The following is a 17,540-nucleotide window of genomic DNA, read 5'->3' on the forward strand; positions in this document are numbered from 1 at the left end:
CAGCGATCTGTCACATTTCAAAGAGCCAAAACGTTATTTATTGTGTGAATCTCGTAAAAATATTGACAGAATCTGACAGCAGTGGATTTGTTCCATATCAAAAGTAACCTTGTCTGTCGGTGTCAGTGTCCTCTTTGTCCGCGATTTTTCTCTGCGTGAGAAAATGGATGTGTGGCGTGCGTGAGAGCGTGTGAAAAGGGTCAATTGCGTGAGTCTCACGGTCAATGCGTGAGAGTTGGCAGCTCTGCTGCCTGCTAGTAATCTCTATTAATCTACAGTATTATTACATTGTTTGATACAATATTGTTTTATTTGATATGATGTAAATGTGAATTTTTATTTTATATTGGTTTTATTATTATTTTTATTTATATTGTTTAAAGATTTAAGTTAATATTGTGTCCAGTTTGGCCCTGTAAATAAAAGGGTATTATTTTTTGATAAAGTGTGTGCGGTTTCGTTTTCTTAAGTACCGTTTCAAGAACCGTTTAGGCACCGGAACCGTTTAAAAAATATCGAGTAGGTACTGGTATCGGATAAAACCCAACCGATACCCAACCCTATTCATAGATATACATAAGAAAGGCTATGCGCGTTCATCTTCATGTATTCTGGAGTTGCCCAAAAATATTACCTTTCTGGAACATGGTTTTGATGGAGATCCAAAAGATTTTAGGTTATAAAATACCAAGAAATTTCAATACATTGTATCTGGGAAATAACACACACTCAGTGTTGAGAGGAGATATATACACTACCGTTCAAAAGTTTGGGGTCGGTACGATTTTAAATACTTTTAACCCTCATGTGGTGTTCAAAACCCTATAACACCTGTGGTGTTCCCGGTCAAAAATGACCGGGCCATAAAAAAAACCTTATAAATCACTCATTATACCATATTTTCACCCAATCTTGGATTCAATCTTTTTTTCAACATGTTCTCTTTCAATTAGGACTGGTTTTATATTTTGATTTGCATCTGAATAATCATAGGCCTCATTTATTTGAGAGTAGGCATTTCATTTTTTGAGTAATTTTTAAAAACAAATTGAATAATTTTGGAAATATTAAATAAAATCTGAAGAAAATTGGTATTGTTGATCACACTAGTCAACTTAACATTTTCACCAGGAATTTTGTTTTGATACTTTTGTTTTGTAAAAAATATGGCACATAGTCACACTTGTGGTGTTCCCGGTCAAAAATGACCGGCCTATAAAAAATAGCTTATAAGTCACTCATTATACCATATTTTCACCCAATCTTGGATTCAATCTTTTTGTCAACTTGTTCTCTTTCAATTAGGACTGGTTTTATATTTTTGTTTGCATCTGATTAATCGGGGGCCTCATTTGTCTGAGAGTAGGCATCTCATTTTTTGAGTAAAAAACAAATAATTTATGAGTAAATTTGGAAATATATAAAAAAAAAAAAAGGCTACTGTTGATCACACTAGTCTACTCTAATGTTTCACCAGGAATTTTGTTTTGAAACTTTTGTTTTGTAAAAAATATGGCACATAGTCACACTTGTGGTGTTCCCGGTCAAAAATGACCGGCCTATAAAAAATAGCTTATAAGTCACTCATTATACCATATTTTCACCCAATCTTGGATTCAATCTTTTTGTCAACTTGTTCTCTTTCAATTAGGACTGGTTTTATATTTCTGTTTGCATCTGATTAATCGTGGGCCTCATTTATCTGAGAGTAGGCATGGTCAAAAATGGTCACAATGGCCGACCATTGAAAGTGAATGGGAGAGACTGAAAATAACAGAACAATTTAGTTTTCAGGAGCATGTTCATTATTTTCATGTACACATATGAGCATGTGTGCTTGCAAACATCGAGCCCTTGGACCTGTGCATGTATCGATACATTTATACACACGCTACCCAGACACACACACACGTTAAAACACACAAACTTTTTAAAATATTACACACATTCTTTTCCACAGAGAGAAATTTGATCCTACTCTAACCTGCATCTAATATACATTTATCCATCTGACATTACCACACACACATACCGAGAGAGAGAAAAGTTGTGAATTAAATTAAATTAAATCAAGGTAGCCTAATACCCCAATGAAAACCGCCACTTGCCTAATAATGAAAAACGACACTTGCATTAAAACTTGCTTGGTTAATTGACATCCTATTAGCCTAAATAGACTACTTAAAGCAAGGAAATGTTGCTCCTATTGAAGTAGCCTAATGTAATAGTTGAATGACGGTGGATGAGGAACTCGCCAAAACGGAAAAGAAAGCCCAACTGGACGCAGGATCAGTTACTGCTGCTGGCCCAGTTGGTGCTGAAAACAAAAACAAAAAAACTAATAAAAGGGAAATTCGGCACTGGGATATCAAGCAAAACTAAGCGTGAGACATGGGAGAGGATTTTTTTGCAGATCAATGCAGCATTCCCGCTTGTGTCGCGGACCCCGGACGATTGCGAGGCGGTGATTGACTGGGTCCTGGCAACGGCTCTGTTGCCAGGACCCAACATTGGGGGCATTGCTATGCAGTTTTGTGTGCTGAACATAGTTACACACATTCTCAGACACATGCTCACAGCCAACGAATTTACAGTTGAACATTGTGGTGCATGTTAACTAGTCACCTACCTAATCTATTTCTCCTCATTCTTAGCCTGACACTGAACAGGATGGTTAGCCTCACCCTTTGATGACCTGGAAAGAAAAGAAAAGAAAAGGGAGAAATTATGGCAACAACAATAAGAATTTCACTTTGAATGCAGATTATGATCATTGTAATTTAAATTTAATTTTAGCCGTATGTCAAAAATGATAGTGATATATATATATATTAGGGGTGTAACGGTACATGTATTCGTATTGAACCATTTCGGTACAAGGCTTCCGGTTCGGTACGCATACAAACCGAACGATTCCTTGAACCATTTTCCTGCCGCGCTGGGGCGACGGCGCCGCCACCACAACATTGCGCAACATCAAATGGCAAACGTAATGAAAGCGGAACGAAACTGCGCTACTCATTATATTGTGCTTCACGGACCGTTTATCAGTTCGGACCAGCAACATCTGTGCAGCGCGAGCCGATCTTGATCAAGCGACACTGTTACTACACCGCGCTAAGAGATCCAGTGAAGAGAACATTTGAATTCGCCACTGAAGTAATAACATCGCTGCGAGATCTAGTGAGAAGCATTCACATTTCTCCGTTATTAACCGTAGATCTCTATTAGATCAAACAGCGCGGACGTGGAAACCAGGGCTGCGTTCAGCCCCGACAAAACGTTGCACAACGTTTTTTTAAACACAAACGGTGATGCGTTGAACACACTGTTCTGATGACGCAAGAGTTGCAACTATGGCAGCTGAGAAGGCCATTCTTTGTGAATAATTTTCGGAGCCTGATGAAGTCGGTATAAATATGTGTTTAATAGGGGTGCACGATTCAGAAAATGTCACGATTCGATACCGATTTTTTGTCTCAAGATTCGATTCAAAATCGATTTTCGATTCAAAAACGATTCTCGATTCAAAAAACGATTCACAGTATATAAATGTAGTTTACTTTTTCCTATGTGATTGATTGCAGTAGACACAATTTAAAAGAAAAAAAAAACACAACAAATTAAATGTTGTTTGATATTACTTTATGTCTTCATACAAAAATAAAAACTTTTGCAACTAAAAAGTGCAAAGTGCCAAGCTTTGGCCAGCTTTCAAATACATTTAATTCAAGTTTAAAATAAAACTTAAATAAAAAGCTTTTACATTTAGCTTTAAAGTGCTGTAGTCAGATCAAACTAGATCTGTTGTTTTTGAAATCAAGCTGAGCGCTGTCCGCGCTCGTTGCCGCTGCTATCAGTGTCATGGATACAGTGTTCTCTGTGGCTCGCGCAGTCTTCACTCGGACGCGCGCTTCATATCGCCGTTGTGGTTCCGGTGAAATCTCAAAATAATATGCACACAAACGTGATGAACATATTCGGTTTTGATGAGAGAGAGAAAAAACTATACGAGTGCGGTTTAGAACCCGTAACCTCGGACACGCTTGGCAAAAGATCTACAGACCATTAAGAACTCAAACATAATCAGCGGATCGATGCATTTATTCACGGGTTGAGCAGAGAGGCTGCACAGTTTGACCAGCGGGCGGCAAGAACTTGCAATGTATAACTATTTATCAGACCGGCCCTCGCAGCCTCGAAACACTACCGAACCACCGGTAAAAGTCCCGACTCACCCGATTGCCACTCCGCCCGTGCACGCCAAAAAAAAAAATATATATATATGAATCGATTTTTGGAATTCTATGAATCGATTCTGAATCGGTAAAGATTGAATCGCGATTCAAATGTGAATCGATTTTTTTGCACACCTACTACAAAATATGCCCGATGTTACAGTTACTGCACTTGCCGGCCAGAACACAAGAGAACATCCCAATCGAGTGAAGGGATTTGTGGAAACTGAAATGGAAGCACACATCTTACCTAATTCAGACTAAAACGCATCTATTTAGCCTCACATACTGACTTTATTTGTAGTTCAGTGTTTTAATACCCTGTATTTTCTTTCTCATTTTTAGGAAAAGTACTTAATTACCATTGTTTATTTCTATACCAAATGTCATACAGTTGCAATGAAGCTAAAAATATAAACAACTACATCATTATGTTGATATCCTATATTTTTACAATAAAACTTACGACAAACATGTCTTCTAATATCCTCAGTTGTTGTGTATACCGAGCTGCATCGAACACATTTGTAAATTACTTTCCTTGAACCCATTGTGCGAGTTCACTTTAATACCGTGTGTTTTATATACATGTTCTGCTGATTGGACTGCAGTTCTGACACACCCACCAAACAAGAGAAAACGCATCTCAAACCCCGTTGCACACCGTTTCCAGGAAACATGAAGTTCAACCCGGAAACCGTAGCAAAACGTTGCGCACCGTTTTGAACTTGAACGTGAACGTGCCCCTGGAGAAACATTGTGCCATGAATGATCTAGTTATAGGCTTTAAGTCCACAGATCAGCAATATTCCCCATGGATTTAATATAGTAACACTAACTGTAAGCATGGAAGTTTGGCTGGAATAGTGAAATGCTTTCAAGTACTTCACACCTCTTTTTCCAGCACTTCAAAAGTCAAATATTATCTAAATATTATATATATAAATATAGGCCTATATTTAAATGTTATTTTTAATGTGAGGACCAAAACATTAGTTGTTCATCCTTCAAAGATTATCACCATTTATAAACCTGAAAGTTTCAAGATGTAGGAAAACTCAAACTTATTTAAAAATATTTTTTTCTTTTAATAAATAGGAAATTTCTCTGGCATTTATTTCTTTTTGCTGTATCGAAAATGTACCGAACCGTGACACCACTGTATCGTGTCGAACCGAACCGTGAATTTTGTGAACGTTACACCCCTAATATTATATATATATATATATATAGTGTTTTTTTTTCTGTAGCACTTTAAGATTGCTCACTCAATGTAAAGTGCATTTACAACTTTTACAATTATTATTCATTCATATCAGTTCAAGTGGAAACCCTGTTGCGTCCCAATTCGCTTACTTATACTACTCCCTAAAAGGTATGTACTCTTTTTGTGAAGAAAAAGTACATGCTTTTGAGTGTGTAGCTAAAGAGTATGCAACCTCAGACCTGCCAACCTAGAAGAAATTTTATGAGTACAACCCTGCCCCAAACCCACTACCTGACATCGTCTACGCCTCTACGGTCTACCTACCCAGTGTTCCCTTTCACCAGACATTTTCTTTCATGAGCAGGATCCGCTTTTATTGTCACCCTTAGCAGGCACGCAGTAATGGCGGCAGGCAAGATGGCGGCATGGCGCCCATAGAATTCGCGGCGGATTTGTGTATACATATCATACAACGGTAATTTTTAATCCATAAGTACGCCAACTTACTCGCTATTTTTTCATACAAAATAAATATGTAACATAATTATGTACTTTAGTTATTAACATAATAACGTAACACATGCAGGCAACGTTTCTCAACACTGAGAAAAATAAACGCCTGTTTCTCCAGATTCGCGCCTAACGTTATGTCATCCACAAATCACACATTCATAATCACTAAGACATAGCTATTTCAATTTTATTTAGATGTATTGTTCAACATTACTTGAGCATTTTATAATTTGAATGTCTTCCTCTTATCTGAGTTACCATAAATGAATTACGGAGTATTTTTTTTAAATAATCCATGCGATCACTCCCGTCCCGTGTGATAACCAATCCATTTTAAATTAACTCAAATACAATATTTCAACTTTCCACATCCACCCCAGCCCGTTTACCTTCAGGAGTCAGAAGTACATGACTACTGTACGTTAGGCCTACTGTCCTCGCTGAATTCAATCAGACAAGACGGCGGGCGCGTGCGAGTGGAGGGTGGATCGAGCGGGATTCTGGTGTCAATCGGTCTCTTTTTAATTATAGGACTTACACATCTGTCAATCATCTCCGCTTGCAACTTGGGGAATGAACCCAGCGCTATGATTGGTCGAACTCTTCTTTTACTGTTGCTTGATTTGAGGACTGCGCGTGCAAAGAGGCGTCACTAGGTTTTTGCGTAGTTTAGAGTGACAAATCGTACTACCAGCGTACTTTGAGGTCAAAATGCGTACATGTTGGCAGGTCTGCAAGCTTTGGGACATACTATCACGCCATGTTTAACGGACAGCTCTGTCGCGTGCATCCTGTCACCGTAAACTGCCCTGTCAATCATCTCGTCACAGTTAAAACCCTCCATTCAATCTAAGTTTTAGATTTAAGATTTCCTACCGTTTCGGAGAGCACGTTTATCTGGCAGTCGTGGGTCTTATATGCGGATACTATCCTCGTGTTTGCCATTTGAATACAATAAACAACATATGGAAAAACGCTGGAAAAATATTTTTTTTCATTCCGTTTGAATCACTAAGTTATTAAAGTTAAACAGCTAACGGTTAGCCCTGCTAATCTATGATAACCTTGACTAATTACAGAAATGTGCACACATAAATAGTCATGTTTGTCCCATCATTGGTTTTATAAACTTTACAAACATCAGATTTGTCTAAACGGTCATAGTGACATGAAAAATTGTAGCGAAACTCTAGTCATTACTAACATTACTACTATTAGCAAATGCTGTGAGAGAACTTTCAACAATTCTGGGCACTTGCTAACAAAATGTGAACTGTGTCATGCGATAAACATTTATTTGAAAGTAAATATTATTATCATATTAAAATAAGTAACATGTGCTGCAAACATGCAATGCTGCTCACCTTCTCCATTCAGCCCGGAATAGAAGAGGGACACGACGGAGCCTTCAGTTCAAAACAGTTCGGTTATGTCATGTGACTTCCCAGGGCATATTTCAATGCAATATTTGACTGTAATAATACTGTTTAATTCTGTGAAATCCTTATTTGTTTTCACTGTGTTGCTGTGATATCACAGACCTTGTTGTGATATAACAGCAGGTTTTAGATTACAAGATTTTACTGTAAAATAAGAGTTAAATGCTGTAAAATCCAAGGATTCTGTAGTTTTTACAGGTATTCATTGGGATATTACAGGGAAACTTAATTACAACAAGTTACTGTAAAATAATACTGTTAATTATTGTGAAATGCTGGTAATTTTTAACAGTGTAGGTCTTAGTGAGTTCCTCTCGACTTCTGTCCCAGACGTGCTACTTTTAGGGCTAAAATGCTTCGTGAATTACTCTTAGTGAAAAAAATTAGGAGTCCTAAAGTTAGGAGTGACACGCCCATTATTTTTAGGAGTTGCTCCTAAATTCGCCAGTTAGGAGCTACTTTTTGCCTTAAAATTCTTTGTGAATACGGCCCCTGGACAGGTAACCTACACTGACAGCAAACCAGTATTATATTGTTATACTGTTAATTATATTATCTCTGGTGACGGCCAATACCAGTCCGGGTCTTTCCCTTTGGAGGCCAAGCCTCTCTGCTTTTACTTCCTGTGCCCTTATTATGATGGTGTGATTTATTTATTTTTATACGATTTAACAATAAAGTATTGTTACTTTTTATTGAAAGCACGTCTCTGTTTAGTAGTTCATCTTGAGTGTATTATCATGAACCTGTTCGCCCTAGCAGTTAAAGTGCAAAATGATATCCTGGTGCGAGAGGCACTAGCTGGCGTAGTCGGGAACCGTTAAGTTAGATCACTAAAGGGTCACATTTTGATTCATAAAATGTTTTGCTCTAAAAGTTTGTTATATTCTATTTAAAATGTAGGCTACGTTTACTTAATTACATTTTGCTTTCGTTAAATTTAACCGAATCTGGTGTAGCCTATAGGCTATTTAAAAAAAAAGTTGTGTTTTTTTTTTGTTCTAAAAGTTTGTTCTAATCTGTTTCGTTTTTTTTATTTCGTTTTTATTTATTTTTTTACATATTCAAGCAGTCTCATTCTTGTTTTTTTTTTACAAGACCTTGTGCTGTGTTTTTAATAAACAGATACAAACAGAGATGTATAATAGTTCGTACAAATAAAAGTCTATATGTATACTGCATGTATACTATAAATTGTATGATCGTTTGTTCAAATAACATAAAAAAAAAATGCCTTTCTTTAATTAATAATAAAATTATTACTTTTTAACGTGCAGTTTCAACTCCACTAAATCTTTGTTTTTTTTTCATTATTGTACGGCAAATGCAAATAGCTCTTGTTTTGATTTTTCATGTTTGTTGTAGGCTTATTTGGAAATTACCATAGTTGTAGTATTTCATCCTTACTGTTAATTGATATTACGTTCAATATACGTTTCAAAATGCGGCTGTTTTGCTAAATGCCACCTGGCGGTCATTTCGCTAACGACTTTGAAATGCGACTGGTTTATTTTTGCCGCGGTGGTAATAGGCATTCTGGTTGAGTACCTACTGTAGTTTCATGTAGATTTAAGAGCTGTTCTGGGCAAAACACCTGTTTAACATGGCAGCAATGGAATGGAATAAACTCCCAGTTGAGATTAAGTCAAGTCAGTCAGATCGCTGTTTTAATCGAGCATGTGGTGAATGGTTGCTAAATGCTAATTAATTTATTTTTATTTTTATTTTAGATTTATTTTTATGTCGTTTTTGGAATATTTATTATTTTAGTGTATGTATTTGTGTTTATTTCATATGTATTTGGATGTGTTTTAGTGTACAGGGTACCTTTTTAGTCATCTGTAGCTTGCCTGGCCATCTTTATCAGACAACAATGAGGACCACAATGGAAATAAGTTTGTAACTTTCTTGTGTTATCCTCGACAGTTCTGATAAATATATAATGTCACTGTGATGGCATCTTGTATGCATTTTTTTTTTTTTTACTGTCTAATAAATAAAATAAAATAAAAAATACTGGCCCCAGGGGCCAGTGGGGACTTTTTTATGTTGAGCCCTGCTCTCCAGGGCTGGACTCATTAAACGTTAGCCAGACTCCCGGGGATTACACCGGCTACCAGTGATGGAATATATTTAAAACATTTTCAGACCTTTTTTCTAAAATAATTGAATGGATGCTATCTTTTGAACTCTTGGCATGAAAACAAACTTTCTACTTTTCTAGAGGTTACTTTCTACCATTCTTTCATGATTTTTCATGTTCATTGCTATTTCAAAATAAAGGTCTGAACACGTGTAACCCAGGTTACTAAAGATGTTTTTATTTTTTTAAATAGAAAAGAAAGAGACTGACACTTATGTGAATAAACAGTTATTTTATTAAATATCTGTAAAGAAAAGAGAAAATAAGAATACATAAATTAGAGAAGAGTGATTTGATTAAATGAGACAATGATTGGTCCTGATATAGACGAATCAGAGTTGGCCGCCTTAGTGGGTGGAGTCATCGGAGTCGAGAGATGATGCAATGATCATCAGAAGCATCGAGAAAGAAGCAGTGAGCGCGATCTGGGAAGAGAAAGAATTAGACTGAGCGAGCTAGTAGTTTGTTTAGAGAGATATAGAACATAAAGATTTTGAGAAATAGAATCAGAACTTGATACTGTGATAATTGATTTTGAGTAAAAGTGAAACTAGCTTTTTGTACGTGCATTGAAGTAACGTTAACGTTACGGGCTTCAAGCTGAGAGAGCTGCCGCGAACTTTTTCTAATTGATATTAGAGTAACTTACTCTTGGTAAGTGAAGTTTTCGTTTTATTGTTATTATTAAGGTTCTTGTGTATACATATCTGATAAAATGTGTTCAAATACCAAATATGTGTGTTATATTTAGCTAAATTTCATGTAAGAGTCAACCTTCTGAGAAAAAAAGGGGGGAAATAATAGAAGATTTCTTAATAAATGTGTTAAATAAGTGATATTATAAAGGGAGACGTTATTTTTGATGATTTGTGAAATGTAAATTTGTAGTTTTCGTCGAATAACTGAGTTTGAGCAAACGGATGAGTGTGACGTGTGACGCACGTGTAACTTAACGTTAAAATGAGCAAATGTGGCCTGGCGCGTCATTTGAAATCCTGTTTTTTGAATATAAATGAGAAGTTAATGTTGTTAATATTATATGAAAAGTGAAGTTTGAAATGTTAATAGTTGAATAAATTGATATTAAGTGTGGTAATATGTGTATTTTTGAGAAAAAGTGCCTAATTGTACTTTTGGCCTTGTTTTTTGAGGCCCCCCCTCCCCCCTTCTATTTCCTTTTTAGATCCTTTCTGGATTTTCCTTTGGTTTCGTCTGATATTTTCTATTTGCTGAGTGTGGATGCTGAACGAGGATCGGGGAAGCTGCAGGTGAGATGTCCCTGCTGCTTCACTGCGAAAGTTCGAGAGTTGGTGCTAGCAGGAACTGGCGAGCCATGCCCAAATAAGGATCGAACTGCAAATCGACCTGTGAATAGTGTGGTAGGATCAAGGGGATAATCCATCAGCCGGAAGTTGAAGCTGCCTCCGGGGGCCGCCATTGTAGCTGGCTATCACCTGCTGTTAGCATCCCATTGACTCCCATTCATTTTGGAGTCACTTTGACAGCGAATAACTTTACATCTGAGGCGTCCAAAGACTCCATTTGTCCATTATTTATTTCTAAAGAAACACGACAATGTATAAAATGCTCCATTACTTTGTATCTTATGTCATGGCCCCGTAGAAGCCATTCTTGTAAAAATAGGCTAACGATTGCGTCATAACCACGGGACGCTCTGTCGCACAGTAGAGAAATTACCGTATAGACAGAAGGAGAAGCTCGTAGGCAATTGTACTGTCTATGAGGCAATCGGGTGGACATGGAGGCATAAAGTCAAGGGAGAAGCCCATAGATAGAGAGTTCATAAAAGCAACGGGACAAAATATTTCAACAACAGATTTGTTTCAGATTTCAATTCAGATTTGTCTCGGCACATCTACTAGAAGGTCAGAACGGTTGCTCACGTGACAACTACGTCGTCAAGCTCAGTTTAGTGCGCTTGGCTATCAGGAAGTGAGTGCCCATGTTGGGCTTCAACTCTCTCCGTTGAAATCAACGGGGTCGCTGTGTCCATTTCTTTTACTGTCTATGTGTAGGATCGAGCACAGGTTTTCTCTTCCTTTCCCACTGAACCGTGGGTTAACTTGAGTTGCGGAAGAAGGATCTCGTGAAGGAACATTGAACTGGAGCTGAGAACTGGTACAATCTCATATCACATTGAGATTTCTGTGAACACAGATAATTGGATGGTGATTTATTTTCTTTATTGTTATTTTGTTTCAATTCTATTGTGATTATTTCTTTTGATTTATTAAGTGTTCATAATTTCTATTTTTGGGTAATAAGAGTGAACTGAAAGGTAATTTGAAAGGTTGAAATTGAAAAGAGTTACGTTTAAATCAGACCAGAGGAAAAAAGTATTCTTAATATAAGTCAAATTAGGAATAACTCAAATAACTAAAGAAACCTTATATCTTACTTATACCAAAATAAAAGTTAATTAGGTGAAATTAGATTTAAAAACTAAATAGAAAGTATAAATTATAGTAGATAAAAAGAAAGAATAGATTGAAGCAGTGTCTTCCACGCCCTTCTGTGTCTTTGACTGAGGAGAGTGAGGGTAACACACTTGCCACGACACGGGTTACACACGCCTTAGGAGTATGAAAATATTCTTGTTGCAAATTGATAAATTATGGCTCATCTGTTATTTATTTTGAAAATCAAAATCACCAAATTAGAAACTAGAGATTGTAAGCTTTCAAATGATAGGCTATATAGTTTTTCAAGATTTGTTTAGGTTTAGTATATGATATTACTGTTTAAAAAATGTAATGAATATGGGCCCACCGGTGGGCCGGGTACATTACAGTAGTTACAAAAATTGTACCCAGCATATATGTAAAATATTACCAGAGAGAGAGAAAAGAGGAGGCAAAGGGTCCCAAGAATATGAAGAGAGCCCCAAGAAAGGGACCCAGAGAAGACGAGAGCCTGAGCAACAGTTACAATCTTCTTTTATCCTTTCCCTGACCATGTGACTAAAACCCAAATGTGAGACATTCAAACTGACCAATCAGATCATTACAACTGATAATCCCCCATGGTACTAAAGGTCTGACAACTCATAGACCCCCGAAGTACACACATCTTGGCCTACAAGCCTTGATCACTATCAGCCCCTCTGTGCCTTTGGGAACTCTAAATGGTCATTGTGGCAGAAAGAAGGGGTGGAAAACAGTAAAGCAAATGTCTTGCAAAGCAAATGTTTGTTTAAGATATTAAGGATTATTTTCAATTATACAGCCGTAGTCTAAGTTGTGGAAATAGCCTCTTTTCCTTAAGCTGCCAACGAAGCTCCTGGAAATCAGTGAAAGTTTTCAGAAGAGAGCAGATTAATCACGTTTGACCTTTCTTGTTACCATGAAATACAAAGCATTTGTTGCTGTTACTATGACATGAACATTTAATCACTGCTAACATTCATTATCAGTCCCCTGTGTTTCACACTTTGCTCATTCGTCATCAAGGTTTGACACTTATCATTTTACTGTCATTTTATGTCAGAGCTTTATATTTTTCAAGCAATGTTATTTCCACTTAGTTCTTGTTATCGATCTTACCTTGGGACAGGAATAGTTGTTCCCCAACCTGATATTTTACATGATCGGTGAGATAATACAGTATGTATCCAAAGAATTCAGCTTTTTTCACTTGATCAGGTTTGCTTTCACTTCCTGTAAGCAATACATTTCCAGTGTTCAGTAAAACATCACCAGTCATCAGTGATCTGTTTAAAAAGCCAACTTGCTTTTAAAGTGAACTTTGTCAAAGTCTGCTAATTTTATCAGGGTTTTTGGGTTGATCAGTATTAGGGATGGGACGATTACCGGTTTCACGATAAACCACGATAAAATGTCCTGGCGGTTAGTATTATCGTTTAAAATTTAATTATCATAAAAACCGTGTTTGATTATCGTGATTTTGAAAACTCGCGGTAAATCCTGTCCAGCCAGAATCAGTCTGACGCAGGCGCGAGCACTCAGCAGGCGCGCAGATGCACTGTTGTTTTTTTGCGCGAGAAGACATGGCGGAAGTCAGTGACAGCGCACGGGAGATTTTTCAGCCATCCAAGAGGACAAAATCGGAGGTACGGTCGTATTTTGGCTATTACAAGAGTCCCGAGGGCAATTTAATCGAGGATGGGCACCCTGTCTGCAAATCTTGCAAGAGGAAAGTCGCTGCAAAAGGGGGAAACACGTCAAATCTGCTAAGTCATCTAACGTTACGTGACAACCACCCACTGAGTTAATTTTTACCTTAATACCACAACTAACTTGGGCAAATAATTAGACAAAAAATTTATTGGAGATGAATTATTTCATTATCTCACTTGTAATTATTGCAAAGCTTCCGCGAAGAGAAAAGTTTTACAGCAAGTGGATTTGAGCCAAGACGAACGAACATATTCAAACTATTAAGGGTGACATTTAAGGGATAATGTATTGTATTCATTCATATTAAACTTATTACAGTTTTATTTTTTTATTTTTTACCACAGAAATAATTTAAGGGACATGAAATATTGAATTGTGATTAACTTAATGTTTTTAAATCTTGCCGGTTTATAAATCCATTATACAAGTTACAGTGTCCAAATCAATCGTAAAGTAAATGTGATCACTACAACAATATTGTAGTAGTATTAATACTAAATTACTCTGATTTAATTTTCAAAACTGAGACGCAAGACATACACATTTGAATGAAACCAGAGATTGCGTCCACGGTGATCCGAGACATGGATGTGCGCTGTGTAGTGCGTTGCTATTTACAACAGTCATTATAAGTATTCCAGTAGTTTAGTCACCCTGACCCAACCAACATATTTTGTTCATTTAAAGTGTGTGTGCGTGCGTGCGCGCGTGTGTGAGTGTGAGAGAGAGAGAGAGAAAGTGATTTATTAATAATAATAATATTCAGTCATAATAACTTACACACATCCATAAGTGTTATTATCATTATTGATGATAGGGTTTAATGACGGGTTCATTAAAATCTGCACTAGGAAAACTTATACCTCTCACTCTCAGGGCTCCATGTTAATGTTAATATAATGTTTATGCTTAAAAAAGTGCATAGCTGCTAGCTTGCTAATTGTATTTTTTTGTTTGTTGATTTTCAAATGTTTTCAGGGTGAGCATCAGTTCTTTTTGAACATTTCCATCTCATTTTAACAAAACCGTGATAATATTGATAATCGTGATAACTTTGGTCACTATAATCGTGATATGAAATTTTCATACCGTCCCATCCCTAATCAGTATCGATTCCAGGTTTACTGGGTAAAAAACCCCATGATTCATGCAGTAACGCATTGCCAGAGCGATTTTTGCCACATGATGTGTTCCACTGTCTCTCCAGTCAGGCACCTTCCTTTCCTTCTATTAAACTCACGCAAGTTCACATAGCCAGGAAGATGTTCCATTATCAGGACGTATTGGTCTTCCATGATGAAACAGTCATATAACCGTATGATATAGTCACGAGTTGGCTTTTGCAATTTCAGCAATGTAGTCCTCTTCGACAGGCTAAAGAAAAGAGATTGACAAAACATTCGCTAATTTCAAATCTCCGAATTAAAGAAATGAAAGATGAAAGCATTAGCTATGTTTCCAACACCCTGTTTTTATGCACATTTTGAAGTATCGCATCAGAAACAAGTGATGGTAACAGCAAATGAGGAAAACAATCAAAAAAGTTTCCACACTCGCTTGAGGTGGTTTGACTTGTGCAAAAAAGGATTAAAGCGAATAATGGGAGATGGAAATGCATTTGCCAAATTAATTTAATTTATATTGAACTATTCAAAATAAAACCATTCTAAGCACATCACACTTAAAACAGAACACATTTATAAGGTTGTTAAAGGTCGTCCCTGCTCGATATGACAGTTTCACCTTACAAACTCTACATTCTGCCTTTATGTTGTCTGTTATTAAAATGCATTCAAATGCTTCTTCGTTTGCTTGTATTACTGACATTGTTTTGTGACCTAAAATTTTCCCAATTTAATGGGGACAACTCTGTAAACATAAATTAACCTGCTGGTATTTTCTCAATGTCCTGTACACATTTTGTAGCATCGGTGTTCCTTGGGGTCAATTTGACCCCAGGCTCTTTTAGCTGTATAATAAAGCAAGAAATATAAAAAATTTCACACACATTTGTTTTGGTTGTTTTATTGAGGTCAATATAACATGTTGTAATTTATAATGTTCATTATAATTTTACATACCGTATTCAATATTATATTCAATTAACGTCCCTCTGTTTTAGGGCTCTAACTAACATAACCATATCTGTAGTATTGCGAGAACCATTAGTAGTTCACATGACATGGGACATAATTCTCATGAGAACTAATAATTCTTTCCCGTGCCATGGGGGAGGGGGAAACATCATTTTTGCAAGATTGACCCCAAACATAACTCGTGTTACTATCCTTGATAAAATAAATCATTTTTTTTTCCCAAATGTTATAGATTACAAAAATCGATACTTAGAAATAAAACACCAAATATATATATACTTTAACAATTTTAGGTCAATCAGTAATTTTCAATCAGATTTTATGGTGATTTGTAAATTTGACGTGCAATCGGTATTCTGGATGTATAAGGGGTGGGGAGGAGGGTGCTGGTGAGTGAATGTCAACTTAAAGTGTTATTTAAGTAGTCAACAAAGACATAAATTACCTGAGACAAACCTTTGTAAAAAAAAAAAATCATATTCCAGAGGTTTAAATTACTGGGGTCAAATTGACCCCCGTAAAAAGAAAAACTTTACATGAACTTTATAACCGATGCTTCTAGGCTTTGGTTGTGTAATTCAGTTATATCTCATTCTATCTACATACCAAATTTTCATGAAGAATAAAGTCACTTACCGTTTCCAATGTTCCCCAAAATCTGCGCCTCTCAACAAATTTGATGACAACCTAAAAATAAAGAAAATGTTTGCAAAGGTAAGTTAAACTTGTACACGATCATCTACAGTCTTTACACTTTTTGATCAAAACTGTAAACTCTGATGTTTATGGCAAGACTCAAAGTTCATAGAAGGAAACAAGAGACAAAACGTTTGGTTATGGAGAAAGAGCAACATACTTTCTGGCCGTCCGATCTTCTAATTCCTTTAAAGAAGCGATCACCATAACTCAGTTTCTTTCTCACTTTATAAAGAGACTGAAAGTATTCATATGTTGCAGTGTCGGTTCATCATCGGTTAACATACAGCATGAGACTGAACGCACCTGTGCAATCCGGTGAGGAGCCGGTATGAGTGGAGATTACAAATAAAACCAGAACAACAGATTGAAATAACTGGAGACTCACGCTCTGTTGGCTCGGCTGGATCTGGATCTGCTGGAGTCGGCTCTGGTCCGGGTGTTTGTGGACGCTTTAAGGCTTTCCCTGCTGTCTGGAAACGAGAACGGCCTTTCCTCCCTTTTGTGTGTTTTTCTGAAAGCAAAGAATATTGATTATGTAGGAGCCATTTATAGGTTTTTCCATATTGTCTTATATTTTCCCTTCTTGTCTGTTTTCTGGAGTCTGTGTGTAAAGCCACGGGTGTCTAATGAGATGGCGAGGTTTGCTGGGAGCACACAGACTTCAGACCATCTTTCTCTCCTTCAACATTTTTGATGCTCTTTTAATTTACAGTTTGAATTGCTTTGTACTTTAATTACAACGTTATGTTACATCAGTTTTTTTTTCTTCAAGATTAATAAACGAGCTGTGATTAACCGGTACATTTTTACTTGACTTAAAGGAGTAGTTCACTTTTAAAAAAAAAAGTCTTTTGGACCTTGGACCGTTTGCTGCCCAGTAAAGTGCATTATATGGAGAAAAATCCTGGAATGTTTTCATCAAAAACCTTAATTTATTTTTGACTGAAGAAAGAAAGACATGGACATCTTGGATGACATGGGGGTGAGTAAATTATCAGCAAAAGTTTTTTTTTAAAGTGAACTAATCCTTTAATGGAGATATCAAGGA

Source organism: Rhinichthys klamathensis, unplaced genomic scaffold (genome assembly GCF_029890125.1).
Source record: "Rhinichthys klamathensis goyatoka isolate OS25496 unplaced genomic scaffold, OSU_Roscu_1.1 h1tg000040l_1, whole genome shotgun sequence".
In the NCBI taxonomy this organism is placed as follows: domain Eukaryota; kingdom Metazoa; phylum Chordata; class Actinopteri; order Cypriniformes; family Leuciscidae; genus Rhinichthys; species Rhinichthys klamathensis.